Genomic DNA, 14,153 nt, shown 5'->3' on the forward strand with positions numbered 1-14,153 from the left:
TGAACCCTCTCCAGCTCCACTATATCTTTCTTGTACACTGGTGCCCAATACTGTACACAGTATTCTATGTGTGGTCTGACTAGTGATTTGTACAGCGGTAGAATTATTTCCTTGTCGTGGGCATCTATGCCCCTATTGATTCACCCCATGATTTTATTTGCCTTGGCAGCAGCTGCCCTACGCTGGTCACTACAGCTAAATTTACTGTTAACTAAGACTCCTAAGTCCTTTACCACGTCAGTCGTCCCAAGTGCTCACCCATTAACATAATCCCAGCCCGGATTTTTCTTCCCCATGTGCATTACCTTACATTTATCAGTGTTGAACCTCATTTGCCACTTCCCAGCCCAAACCACAAACCAATCCAGATCCATTTGTAACAGTGCACTGTCCTCTATTGTGTTTACTGCTTTACAGAGTTTAGTCTCATCTGCAAAGATTGCTACTTTACTATTCAACCCCTCTACAAGGTCATTAATGAATATATTAAATAGAACAGGACCCAAGACTGACCCCTGTGGTCCCCACTAGTAACAGTCACCCAATCAGAATAAGTACCATTAATAACCACCCTCTGTTTCCTATCACTGAGCCAGTTACTTACCCACTTACACACATTCTCTTCCAGCCCAATCCTTCTCATTTTATGCACCAACCTTTTATGTGGCACTGTATCAAATGCTTTGGAAAAATCCAGGTATACGACATCCAGCGTTTGCCCCTGGTCCAGTCTGGAGCTCACCTCCTCATAAAAGCTGATCAGGTTAGTTTGACAGGACCGATCCCTCATAAAGCCATGCTGATATTGAGTCATACATTTATTTTCATCAAAATACTCCAGAATTTCATCCCTTAGAAAACCCTCAAACAATTTACATACAACGGAGGTTAAACTAACAGGTCTATAATTCCCAGGGTCACCTTTTGACCCCTTTTTAAATATTGGCACCACATTTGCAATGCTCCAGTCCTGGGGAACAGTCCCTTTCACTATAGAGGCCCTGAATATTAAAAATAGGGGTCTGTCTATTATATTATTTAATTCCTTTAGAACACGGGGGTGATTGCCATCTGGACCTGGTGATTTGTCTATTTTGATTTTTTTTGTAGGCGGCACTGTACTTCTTCCTGGGTTAGACAGGTGACCTGTACTGGGAGTTTACCTTATCACACTGTATTTCACCTGGCATTTCATTTTCCTTGGTGAATACAGTGGCGAAGAATTTTTCATATATTTGCTTTTTTCTGATCTCCGTTTATAATTTCTTCTTTATCGTTTTTTAAAGGGGCCAACACTTTCATTTTTAACCGTTTTCCTATTTATATAGTTAAAGAACATTTTGGGGTTAGTTTTACTCTCTTTGGCAATGAGTCTTTCTGTCTCTCTTTTTTTGGGATGGTATCTGTTTTTTACATATTTAACATTTTTCTCTATAGCTTTTAATGCTTCTTCACTGTCGTTCTGTTTTAGTAGTTTAAATGCTTTATTTTTGTCATTTATTGCCCCCTTAACATTTTTATTCATCCATATTGGTTTTCTTTTATTTCTGACCCTTTTATTACCATAAAGTATCTTACAGTGAGAATTTAAGATATTTTTAAAAGTCTCCCATTTAGTGTCAGTATTCTTGTTTTTGAGGACAATATGCCATTTTATATTGTTAAGGGCTTCTCTGAGTTGGTCAAACTTCCTAAAGTTCATTGTTTTTGTGGCCCCTTGAGAGATTCCCTTATTGAAGAACAAGTTATAATGGATTATATTATGGTCACTATTTCCTAGGTGTCCTTCTTCTTGCACATTAGTTACTCTGTCAGGTCTGTTGGATAATATTAAGTCCAGTAGGGCGCCCCCTCTGGTCGGGCCCTGTACCATTTGGGACAGATAATTGTCTTTAGCTATAGTCAGAAACCTGTTTCCTTTATGAGATTCACAGGTCTCAGTCTCCCAGTTTATATCAGGATAGTTAAAGTCCCTCATTATTATCACATCATTCTGATTTGCTGCCTTGTTTATTTGCCTCAGTAATTGATCTTCTTCCTCTTCCATTATGTTTGGTGGCTTATAGCAAACCCCTATCAGAATTTTTTATTTTTTTATCTCCATATATTTCTACCCATAATGACTCTACATTATCATTTCCCTCCCATATATCCTCCCGCAGTGCGGCCTTCAGACTGGACTTTACATAAAGACAAACTCCTCCCCCTTTCCGTTTTGTCCGATCCTTCCTGAATAGACTATAACCCTGTATGTTGACCGCCCAGTCACAGCTATCGTCCAACCAAGTCTCTGTTATACCCACTATGTCATAATCCTCCTCAGACATCAACCACTCCAGTTCCTCTGTTTTATCGGTCAGACTTCTGGCATTAAACAACATGCAATTCAATGATGTATGTTTTTTCTTCCTATGAAGCCGATCACTATTAACTATTCTAACCCGCTCCACCCCCAGGTACAATATACAATGAACTTTAGGAAGGCAAAGTTTGACCAACTCAGAAAAGCCCTTAACAATATGAATTGGGATAATGTCCTCAAGTACAAGAATACTGACACTAAATGGGAGACTTTTAAAAATATCTTAAATTCTCACTGTACGAGGTATGTACCTCTATGGGAATAAAATGGTCAGAAATAAAAAAACGAATATGTGGATAGTTCATTCGGACACTAGATGGCGCAGTTGTTCACGTATTGTTGTACTCAATAGTTAGAATTACATTTTCTGATGTACAACTTGCCGGTGGTTTCTTTATCTATAACAAAGGGGGGATTTGGGAAAATCACAGTAGCTTCTGATCAGGCCATAAACGGAATACGGCCCATTGTATGTAGCATTCGGGGTTATCTATAGGGAGTAAACTAAATCCCAGGGCATCAGCATAAGACTGCGGTTTTAGGAAATTGCATATAATGTATTAAGCTGTCCTTCTCAGGATGGCCCCATAGACTTAACATGTACCTTTCATAAAAAAAAAATAATAAATAAACTTTTGACATGTAGGCAATGGACAGGCCCGATTCAGAGGCCCCAGACTCGCTCACCTTCCGGTTTCTCTATCATTTTTTAGACTCTACAGAATAGCAAAGACCCCTTGCGCCTCTCTAGCTCTATTATAAATCTGCTAACTCACTCGGGTGGGGTAATTTATGGACCCTATACATTCTTGTTGCTAAACTGGAGGCAACTGGGAGGAGGCTGTGAGTCGGCCTAATGCTGCTGTAATTGCCCACTGGCCCCTGGTTTTTGCTTATCACGCACAGGTAGGTTAGTGTTAGGTCCTGTGCCACTTGATAAACCTTGGCATTGGTGTGCGGGCTCTGGTATGTCCTTCATATAAGGATATACTGGCTCAACATCAGTGTTGAGGGATAGCCAATGTCATTGTATACATCTACCACAGTAGTGCACCCATATTCCTGTATTGAATTATTCTAATTGTTACACATCAACACTGTTTATCTGGTGTAGGATTCTATTGTGGCACTTGTAGTCCGCTGCAGGCATCCTCCATTGTATGCATTTTTATGCTGGGGTTCGTCCCTAGCAACAGACCACAAGGGCAGGATCTGCTCCCCCAGTATATATGCACAACCACATTTGGGGTTGAGCACCTCCAGCCATTTGAGACCACGTTTTTGTTGTTGTTTAAATCTGAAACTCCAGCAGACAGCGGTTTTCAGTTCAGCAACAAAAACAGATATGGTTCAAAAAGGACCCGACCGGAGTCACTGGCTGACTTGGTCCAGCTCATTGGAATAAATGGCGTACAGCACTGATCTGGCGGGGGTACGGCACTGGTCTGGCGGGGGTACGGCACTGGTCTGGCGGGGGTACGGCACTGGTCTGGCAGGGGTACAGCAGCCAGTTCTCAGATTCTCCAGTGAACTGCCGCATGCCCCAAACGTGATGTGAATGTAGCTGTAGGGGCACATTGTTAACACTGGACCTAGTACTGGACTTAGGAACTGCAGCTGCCTCTGTATGTAGGGACAGAATATCGAAACAGTGTTCACATCCATGTAGTAATCTCGGCTCCCTGCACTCTCTGTCCCCATAGATCAGGGTAGAGGGGGCATGACCACCAAAAGCTCACATAAGCCCAGCATTGTGGTTCTCCTCAGATACATGAAAAGCTTGAATCACAGATTCCTTATGTCTCACTTATCAGTGGACTTTGCAGGACTAGAAGCACTGCCCCTCATCACCTGACAGGGGAGGGTTGGGGTCTATAAAAGCTAGTGTTTTTGGTTCTTCTGGTCAGTACGTGAAATATAAGACCTGCTGTGGAATTACAAAAATACCCATGTTGATGGGGACAAGGCATCCGCTGTCCATATGGATAGTTACTGTTTTCAGAGAACGATGTTTTACGGAAACTTACTCCGTTAAGCTTAATAAGGCATTGGGTCCAAATGGCGTCCACCCCAGAGTTCCAAAAGTAAGTTGAATGCTTGGCTGTATAGCGAGAAGTATAATCAGTAGTAAGAGGGAGACTGATCCTGCTGTATTGAAGAACTCAGAGACCACATCTGGAATTCTCTGTCCAGTTCTAGAGGCCTCACTGAATTTTAAAAATGGGGCCTTCCCACTCTTCCTAAATAGATGAGGTCTGAGAAGAGAAGGATCAGCCATGTTGGATTTCAACTGCCTGACCCTTTTGTTCTTAGAGAGATAAGCCGCAGCCAAAGCTGTCTGACAGCGGCTTATCCCTTCTATTTCCAGAAGGGAACATTCATGTGTATTGGTCGATTCGATCATTTGGCCAACAGCTACAGTCATGGCCGTAAATGTTGGCACCCCTGAAATTTTTCCAGAAAAGGAAGTATTTCTCACAGGAAATGATTGCAGTAACACGTTTTGCTATATACATGTTTATTCCCTTTGTGTGTATTGGAACAAAACCAAAAAAGGAGGAAAAAAAGCAAATTGAACCAAACTCCAAAAATGGGCTGGACAAAATTATTGGCACCCTTTCAAAATTGTGGAAAAATAAGATTGTTTCAAGCATGTGATGCTCCTTTAAACTCACTTGGGGCAAGTAACAAGTGTGGGCAATATAAAAATCACACCTGAAAGCAGATAAAAAGGAGAGAAGTTAATTTAGTATTTGCATTGTGTGTCTGTGTGTGCCACACTAAGCATGGACAACAGAAAGAGGAGAAGAGAACTGTCTGAGGACTTGAGAACCAAAATCGGGGAAAAATATCAACAATCTCAAGGTTACAAGTCCATCTCCAGAGATCTAGATTTGCCTTTGTCCACAGTGCGCAACATTATCAAGAAGTTTGCAACCCATGGCACTGTAGGTAATCTCCCTGGGCGTGGACGGAAGAGAAAAATTGAAAAGGTGTAAACGCAGTATAGTCCGGATGGTGGATAAGCAGCCCCAAACAAGTTCCAAAGATATACAAGCTGTCCTGCAGGCTCCGGGAGCATCAGTGTCAGCGCCAACTATCCGTCGACATTTAAAGGAAATGAAACGCTATGGCAGGAGACCCAGGAGGACCCCACTGCTGACAGAGACATAAAGCAAGACTACATTTTGCAAAAATGAACTTGAATAAGTCAAAATCCTTCTGGGAAAACATCTTGTGAACAGATGAGACCAAGATAGAGCTTTTTGGTAAAGCAAATCATTCTACTGTTTACCGAAAACGGAATGAGGCCTACAAAGAAAAGAACACAGTACCTACAGTGAAATATGGTGGAGGGTCAATGATGTTTTGTGGTTGTTTTGCTGCCTCTGGCACTGGGTGCCTTGAATGTGTACAAGGCATCATGAAATCTGAGGATTACCAATGGATTTTGGGTCACACTGTAAAGCCCAGTGTCAGAAAGCTGGGTTTGCGTCCGAGATCTTGGGTTTTCCAGCAGGACAATGACCCCAAACATACGTCAGAAAGCCCCCAGAAATGGATGGCAACAAAGTGCTGGAGAGTTCTGAAGGTGCCAGCAATGAGTCCAGATCTAAATCCCATTGAACACCTGTGGAGAGACCTTAAAATTGCTGTTGGGAAAAGGCGCCTTCCAATAAGAGAGACCGGGAGCAGTTTGCAAAGGAAGAGTGGTCCAACATTCCGGCTGAGAGGTGTAAGAAGCTTATTGATGGTTATAGGAAGCAACTGATTTCAGTCATTTTTTACAAAGAGTGTGCAACCAAATATTAAGTTAAGGGTGCCAATAATTTTGTCCAGACCATTTTTGGAGTTTGGTGACATTATGTCCAATTTGCTTTTTTCCTCCCTTTTTTGGTTTAGTTTCAATACACAAAGGGGATAAACATGTGTATAGCAAAACATGTGTTACTGCAATCCTACTCTGTGAGAAATACTTCATTTTCTTGAAAAATGTCAGGGGTGCCAACATTTTCGGCCATGATTGTATTGTAGGTGTATGGCGGTCATAAAACTGTTTTTTTTTTTTGCTGCAACTGTTCTGCTGTTCTTTCTACTGTGTGGAAGAAACCATAAAGCTATGTACCTCTGTGTTAGACTTTAACCATTACCCTTTGTGCCACTTAAAGTGACAGTAACCACTAAGACTGCTGTAAAAACAATTAAAATGAACCAATTGCAACATTCCAGCGGATGTAGTTCCCCTCTCATATCTTTCTACTTTTCCATCTTCTTTGATCCATTCCTGTGTGTGATTCCAGCCATACGGAGATGCGGATAAGGAGATGCGGATAAGGAGTGGCACGCTTGGAATTCATCTTACTCAGTCACCTGACCGTGTGTCCACATTATATTTCATAACGTTAAGATAAACAGCAGAATCTGGCAAGAACAGCATTTTGTATGATGCAATTCACACGTGAGAGAGTTTTTGTATTTTTCTTCTATTGTTTCTCTTTTTTTCCCCCTCCCATAGGAAATAATAATAATAAAGACACATGTAGTTATTGTGAAACAGTCACATTCTTTTTCTTGTAGGTGCAGTTTATCTCAACAACCTGAGGTGATCTCTTGGTGTTAGAAAAGCTGTGGGTTCAATGTAGATACAGAGAAGAATACATGGTTGTAAATACCAGGGCAGTAAGAGAGAAAAATACTTTGGGTAACTTTGAGCCTCCTTGCCCCTTCACTTTACACATCTGTGCCAATATGACCATGACTTAGTTGAGCAGGGGCATTGCTAGGATCTAAGAACATCTGAGACACGACCCCCCCCCCCCCCCCCCCAAGGCATGATTAACCCCCCCCCCCTTGTGCCGCCATACATCAAAAGTGCCCAGTGCCTCCCATATAGCAATACTGTCCCCATGCCTTACATATAGTGATAGTGTCCTCTGTGACCTTATATAATAATAGGGCCCCCTGTGACCTCCATATAGTGATAGTGTCACCTGTGACCCCCATATAGTGATAGTACCTTCCTGTGACCCCCATATAGTCATAGTGTCACCTGTGACCCCCATATAGTGATAGTACCTTCCTGTATCCCATATAGTGATAGTGTTGTCTGTAACCCCCATATAGTGATAGTACCTTCCTGTATCCCATATAGTGATAGTGTCGCCTGTGACCCCCATATAGTGATAGTACCTTCCTGTGTCCCATATAGTGATAGTGTCGCCTGTGACCCCCATATAGTGATAGTGTCGCCTGTGACCCCATATAGTGATAGTACCTTTCTGTGTCCCATATAGTGATAGTGTTGTCTGTAACCCTCATATAGTGATAGTACCTTCCTGTGTCCCATATAGTGATAGTGTTGTCTGTGACCCCCATATAGTCATAGTGTCACCTATGACCCCCATATAGTGATAGTGTCGCCTGTGACCCCCATATAGTGATAGTACCTTCCTGTGTCCCATATAGTGATAGTGTCACCTGTGACCCCCATATAGTGATAGTACCTTCCTGTATCCCATATAGTGATAGTGTCGCCTGTGACCCCCATATAGTGATAGTACCTTCCTGTGCCCCATATAGTGATAGTGTTGTCTGTGACCCCCATATAGTCATAGTGTCACCTGTGACCCCCATATAGTGATAGTACCTTCCTGTATCCCATATAGTGATAGTGTCACCTGTGACCCCCATATAGTGATAGTACCTTCCTGTGTCCCATGTAGTGATAGTGTCGCCTGTGACCCCCATATAGTGATAGTACCTTCCTGTGTCCCATATAGTCATAGTGTCGCCTGTGACACCCATATAATGATAGTACCTTCCTGTGTCCCATATAGTGATAGTGTCGCCTGTGACACCCATATAGTGATAGTACCTTCCTGTGTCCCATATAGTCATAGTGTCGCCTGTGACCCCCATATAGTGATAGTACCTTCCTGTGTCCCATATAGTCATTGTGTCGCCTGTGACCCCCATATAGTGATAGTACCTTCCTGTGTCCCATGTAGTGATAGTGTCGCCTGTGACCCCCCATATAATGATAGTACCTTCCTGTGTCCCATGTAGTGATAGTGTCGCCTGTGACCCCCATATAGTGATAGTACCTTCCTGTGTCCCATATAGTGATAGTGTCGCCTGTTACCCCCATATAGTGATAGTACCTTCCTGTGTCCCATGTAGTGATAGTGTCGCCTGTTACCCCCATATAGTGATAGTACCTTCCTGTGTCCCATGTAGTGATAGTGTCGCCTGTTACCCCCATATAGTGATAGTACCTTCCTGTATCCCATATAGTGATAGTGTCGCCTGTGACCCCCATATAGTGATAGTACCTTCCTGTATCCCATATAGTGATAGTGTCACCTGTGACCCCCATATAGTGATAGTACCTTCCTGTATCCCATATAGTCATAGTGTCACCTGTGACCCCCATATAGTGATAGTGTTGTCTGTGACCCCCATATAGTCATAGTGTCACCTGTGACCCCCATATAGTGATAGTACCTTCCTGTGTCCCATGTAGTGTTAGTGTCGCCTGTGACCCCCATATAGTGATAGTACCTTCCTGTGTCCCATGTAGTGATAGTGTCGCCTGTGACCCCCATATAGTGATAGTACCTTCCTGTGTCCCATGTAGTGATAGTACCTTCCTGTCCCCCATATAGTGATAGTGTCACCTGTGACCCCCATATAGTGATAGTACCTTCCTGTGTCCCATGTAGTGATAGTGTTGTCTGTGACCCCCATATAGTCATAGTGTCACCTGTGACCCCCATATAGTGATAGTACCTTCCTGTGTCCCATGTAGTGATAGTGTCGCCTGTGACCCCCATATAGTGATAGTACCTTCCTGTGTCCCATATAGTGATAGTGTCGCCTGTTACCCCCATATAGTGATAGTACCTTCCTGTGTCCCATGTAGTGATAGTGTCGCCTGTTACCCCCATATAGTGATAGTACCTTCCTGTGTCCCATGTAGTGATAATACCTTCCTGTCCCCCATATAGTGATAGTGTCACCTGTGACCCCCATATAGTGATAGTACCTTCCTGTGTCCCATGTAGTGATAGTGTTGCCTGTGACCCCCATATAGTGATAGTACCTTCCTGTGTCCCATATAGTGATAGTGTTGTCTGTGACCCCCATATAGTGATAGTACCTTTCTGTGTCCCAAATAGTGATAGTGTCGCCTGTGACCCCCATATAGTGATAGTACCTTCCTATGTCCCATATAGTGATAGTGTTGTCTGTGACCCCCATATAGTCATAGTGTCACCTGTGACCCCCATATAGTGATAGTACCTTCCTGTGTCCCATATAGTGATAGTGTCACCTGTGACCCCCATATAGTGATAGTACCTTCCTGTGTCCCATATAGTGATAGTGTTGTCTGTGACCCCCATATAGTCATAGTGTCACCTATGACCCCCATATAGTGATAGTGTCGCCTGTGACCCCCATATAGTGATAGTACCTTCCTGTGTCCCATATAGTGATAGTGTCACCTGTGACCCCCATATAGTGATAGTACCTTCCTGTGTCCCATATAGTGATAGTGTTGTCTGTGACCCCCATATAGTCATAGTGTCACCTATGACCCCCATATAGTGATAGTGTCGCCTGTGACCCCCATATAGTGATAGTACCTTCCTGTGTCCCATATAGTGATAGTGTCACCTGTGACCCCCATATAGTGATAGTGTCGCCTGTGACCCCCATATAGTGATAGTACCTTCCTGTGTCCCATATAGTGATAGTGTCGCCTGTGACCCCCATATAGTGATAGTACCTTCCTGTGTCCCATATAGTGATAGTGTCGCCTGTGACCCCATATAGTGATAGTACCTTCCTGTGTCCCATATAGTGATAGTGTCGCCTGTGACCCCCATATAGTCATAGTGTCACCTGTGACCCCCATATAGTGATAGTACCTTCCTGTGTCCCATATAGTGATAGTGTTGTCTGTGATAGTGATTTTTTTTTTTCAGGTTCGTGCAGTTCCACCATGTAAAGGCAGAGGGAGCTCTTTGCAATTAACCTGTGCATGGGAATTTTGCTGCCCAGTAAAGTGCAGTGATCATCGCCCTAACACAATAGTTTACAGAGCAATCTCTGCAGACAAAGCCTTGTTCTCTTTCACTGTAGGGGAAGTGAGAAGTTTACCCCCACTGTGAATACTAACAAAAACTAAAGAGCTCATAAGCAGCTTATCTGCCTGCAGGGGCCACCATCGCCCAATACACCATTATCATACAATGGGGCTCACTGTATGCACCCACACTGTGCACAGCCCTGTCTTCTGAGCGGCAGGTAAACGCCATTCATAGCCGAGCCCTGTCCCAATTCTCCGTCCATCCAGCTGCCCACACATCCTAATGGGATCAGCTGTTTTTTCCCCTTCCAAAATCCACTCACATTCTGTCCAGATAGCTCTTCTTGTCAAACAATGTCATCCTCAAACTGAGATATCAAGCATTGACTATTGTATATATGTCAATGGGAAGGTGTTGTGTACAGTGGATACAGTATACAGTATACCAGTCATACCGGAGAGCAGTTTCCACCATATACCCCTCCAGATCAGGCCGGAAATACCTGATCTTCTGGATATAGCAGCATTTTCCCAGCCAGGGTGCCTCCAGCTGTTGCAAAACTACAACTCCTAGCATGCCCGGACAGCCAAAGGCTGTCCGGGCATGCTGGGAGTTGTAGTTTTGCAACAGCTGGAGGCACACCGTTTGGAAAACACTGGTTTAGAAACATCTCAAGAGAAATGGGAGGCCCCAAAGGGAAATTTCAATAGTGAATACTATTTGCAATATTTTAGTTTTTCCTTTTTAATACATTTGCTAAAATAAATAAATGAATGAAAAAAAAATATCTCATTATGGGGTATTGGTGCAGAATGATGGGGGGGAAAAAAACGTGAAAAACCTGAGAGGGTTTTTCAGCAGACTTTATGCGCCATTGACTATAAAGTACTGTACCATATGTACCACCATTTGGAAGCATAGTAGTATAAAGGGGGTAGGCTAAAAATGAATATAAAACTTAAAGGGGTACTCCAGTGTTTTAACACCTATCCCCAATCCCATCGGTTTGAGCCCCCCTCCCCCACAATCTCCTTAACGGCGCTTGGCTCTTGTGCGCGGCATGGGGACAATACGCCCCCCTCCATGTATTCTGTATGGGAGCACCGGAGACAGCTGGGTACACCCAGGTAGGCTGGAGTAGCCCTTTATCGAGGTTTTCCCTAGAAAAAGGTAGCACAGAATTTTGGCGTTACCTGCCTATTCAAAAAATCAAGGGCAACTTGCACCAAAAAAACTGAATGGCATGACTTGCACTAAATATTCAACGTGTTTTGGACCTTTCTTTACACAACGTTAAGTAGGGGTCAAGTCCTGGGAAAAAAGTGAGGGAACTCACCCAAGATTTCCACTCCTGCTAATGGGAACGGACTGCGCGGACACTGCAGTCTCATATAGACTGCAATGTGTTCCGTGCGGATTTCCGCCTGAAGAAAGAACAACGCCATTCTTCAGGCGGAAATTTCCAAGCGGATTTTCCGTTCACAAATTCCGAAGTGTGAATTTGTGAACGGAAACCCATTCACTATACTATACATTTTAGCAAGCGGAATTTCCGCCTGCAATTTCAAAGCGGAATTGCAGGCGGAAATTCCGTAGTCTGAACCTAGCGTTACCCATAATCCTAACCGTAACCACTAATCCAAACCCCGAAAAACAAATCAGCACTGAGAAGGGCTGAGAGCGCTGAGATTAGGAGCTGAGTTCTGGAGCAAGCAGAAATTCAGAAGTGTGAATGGGAGTGCGGAATCCCATAGAGGTCTATGGGCTTTAATTTGAGGCAAAATTCTGCAAGCGGAAATTCTGCCGTGTAAGTAGACCCTAAGGCTAGGTTCACACTGTGGAATCTCTGGGCAGAATTTTCCCCCTGAGATTACGAGTGCGGCCAACGCCAACGGAATCAGTCGGCACTAGGACCGCACGGACTCTGCAGTCTCCAATAGACTGCAATGTGTTTTGCCAGTATTTCTGCCTGAAGAATGAGCAACGCCATTCTTCAGGTGGAAATTTTCAAGCGGATTTTCCGTTCACACATTCCGCTTCACAAATTCCAAAGTGTGAATTTGTGAACGGAAACCCATTCACTACACTATACATTTTAATAAGGCGAATTTCTGCCTGAAATTTCAAAGCGGAATTGCAGGCGCAAATTCCGTAGTGTGAACCTAGCCTAAGGCTAGGATCACACTATGGAATCTCTGGGGCAGAATTTCTGCCGGAGATTTAGCCTGCGGCACTAAGACTGTACGGACTGCATTGCCGTCCCCATAAACGGCAATGCATTTCTGTTCTTATTTCCTGACCAGTAATCTCTCCTTGGTGTTCTGCATTTGGTCTTGTTTTCAGCAAAGCTACAACACAATATGACATTTCACATGGGCAGAATTACAGGAATTACACCGTACACATAAATCCTGTAAAACAGAACCCTTCAGTCTTATCAGCGAACAAGTAGGCCCATACAGGCAGATGTCACAGTTCAGTAGTCCTGGGTTTATTGTAATAATTCACATGTAGCAATAAGTTCCACTTGCAATATACAGTATAACAGAAACTTAAAGGGGTACTCTGCTGGAAAACGTTTATTTATTTATTTATTAATTTTTTTAATCAACTGGTGACAGAAACTTAAACAGATTTGTAAATTACTTCTATTTAAAAAATCTTAATCCTTCCAGGATTTATCAGCTGCTGTATGTTCCACAAGAACTTCTTTTCTTTTTGAATTTCTTTTCTGTCTGACCACAGTGCTCTCTGCTGACACCTCTGTCCAGAGTAGGAACAAATCCCCATAGCAAACCTCTCCTGCTCTGGACAGTTCATGAACAGAACATGGACAGAGGTATCAGCAGAGAGCGCTGTGGTCAGACAGAAAGGAAATTCAAAAATAAAAGAACTTCCTGTGGAACATACAGCAACTGATAAGTACTGGAAGGCTTAAATAGAAGTACTGCAATTTACAAATCTGTTTAAGTTTCTGGCACCAGTTGATTTAAAGGAAAAATTTTTTTTTTTCCAGGAGAGTACCCCTTTAAACGTCCTTCACATCAGGTTCTTTATATAAACATAAACTTCTGAGCTTCTCACTAAAAACTTGGCAGGTTCAGTCCCAAAGTCAATCTTTTTGGTGCAATGTATTAGTATTCAACATACCAGAGAAAAACTGTTCTTGCTTCAGAGCAACTCCTCTCTGCTGCGCTCACACACACCTGAGAGTTTAGGTTCAGGACTCCAACACACACCAGAACTAGTATGGAAGTGACTTCATATCTTTCCATCACCCACTAAACCCGGACCCAAACTCCAGTCTTTTGTCACTGAAGCAAAAAGCCTCAGGGTCGGAACGCACTACGTTTTGGCCCCCGTTAATCGTATCCGTTGGCATCCCGCTGAAAACGAGATGCTGACGTACATGTGTGGTGTCTCGTTACTGGACATGGTCCTGCACCTGGGGTCGTAAGTCCCCATAGTTAGAGTTCCTTCGTCCTGATAGGAGTCTCTTAATGGGATAACCCCTAGTCGCCTCTTCCTTCTTTAATTTAATGAGTATATTGTATATATTTTATTATATAAAGGATACTTCCAGGACCTTAGGTCATGTGATCTACAGTAAATGTGTTGCTAAGGTTAAGGACCTTCCAGGTCACGTGATTGTGCCACCTGATGTACCACAATCCTTTGTAATAGGACTGACAGGTTTG

General features: G+C 43.3%; 1 protein-coding gene across 1 annotated transcript in view; it reads left to right on the forward strand.

The window, feature by feature from the left end:
• The window catches only part of BIN3 (bridging integrator 3), a 95,228-nt gene extending 88,370 nt beyond the window's left edge, over positions 1-6,858 (forward strand). The window contains exon 10 of the transcript XR_008892224.1: positions 6,664-6,858. The gene's annotated coding sequence lies outside the window, so the exon portion shown is untranslated. The remainder of the gene's footprint in view (positions 1-6,663) is intronic.
• Positions 6,859-14,153: the final 7,295 nt, after the last annotated feature.

This window comes from Hyla sarda, chromosome 4 (genome assembly GCF_029499605.1).
Source record: "Hyla sarda isolate aHylSar1 chromosome 4, aHylSar1.hap1, whole genome shotgun sequence".
NCBI classification, from domain to species: Eukaryota; Metazoa; Chordata; class Amphibia; order Anura; family Hylidae; genus Hyla; species Hyla sarda.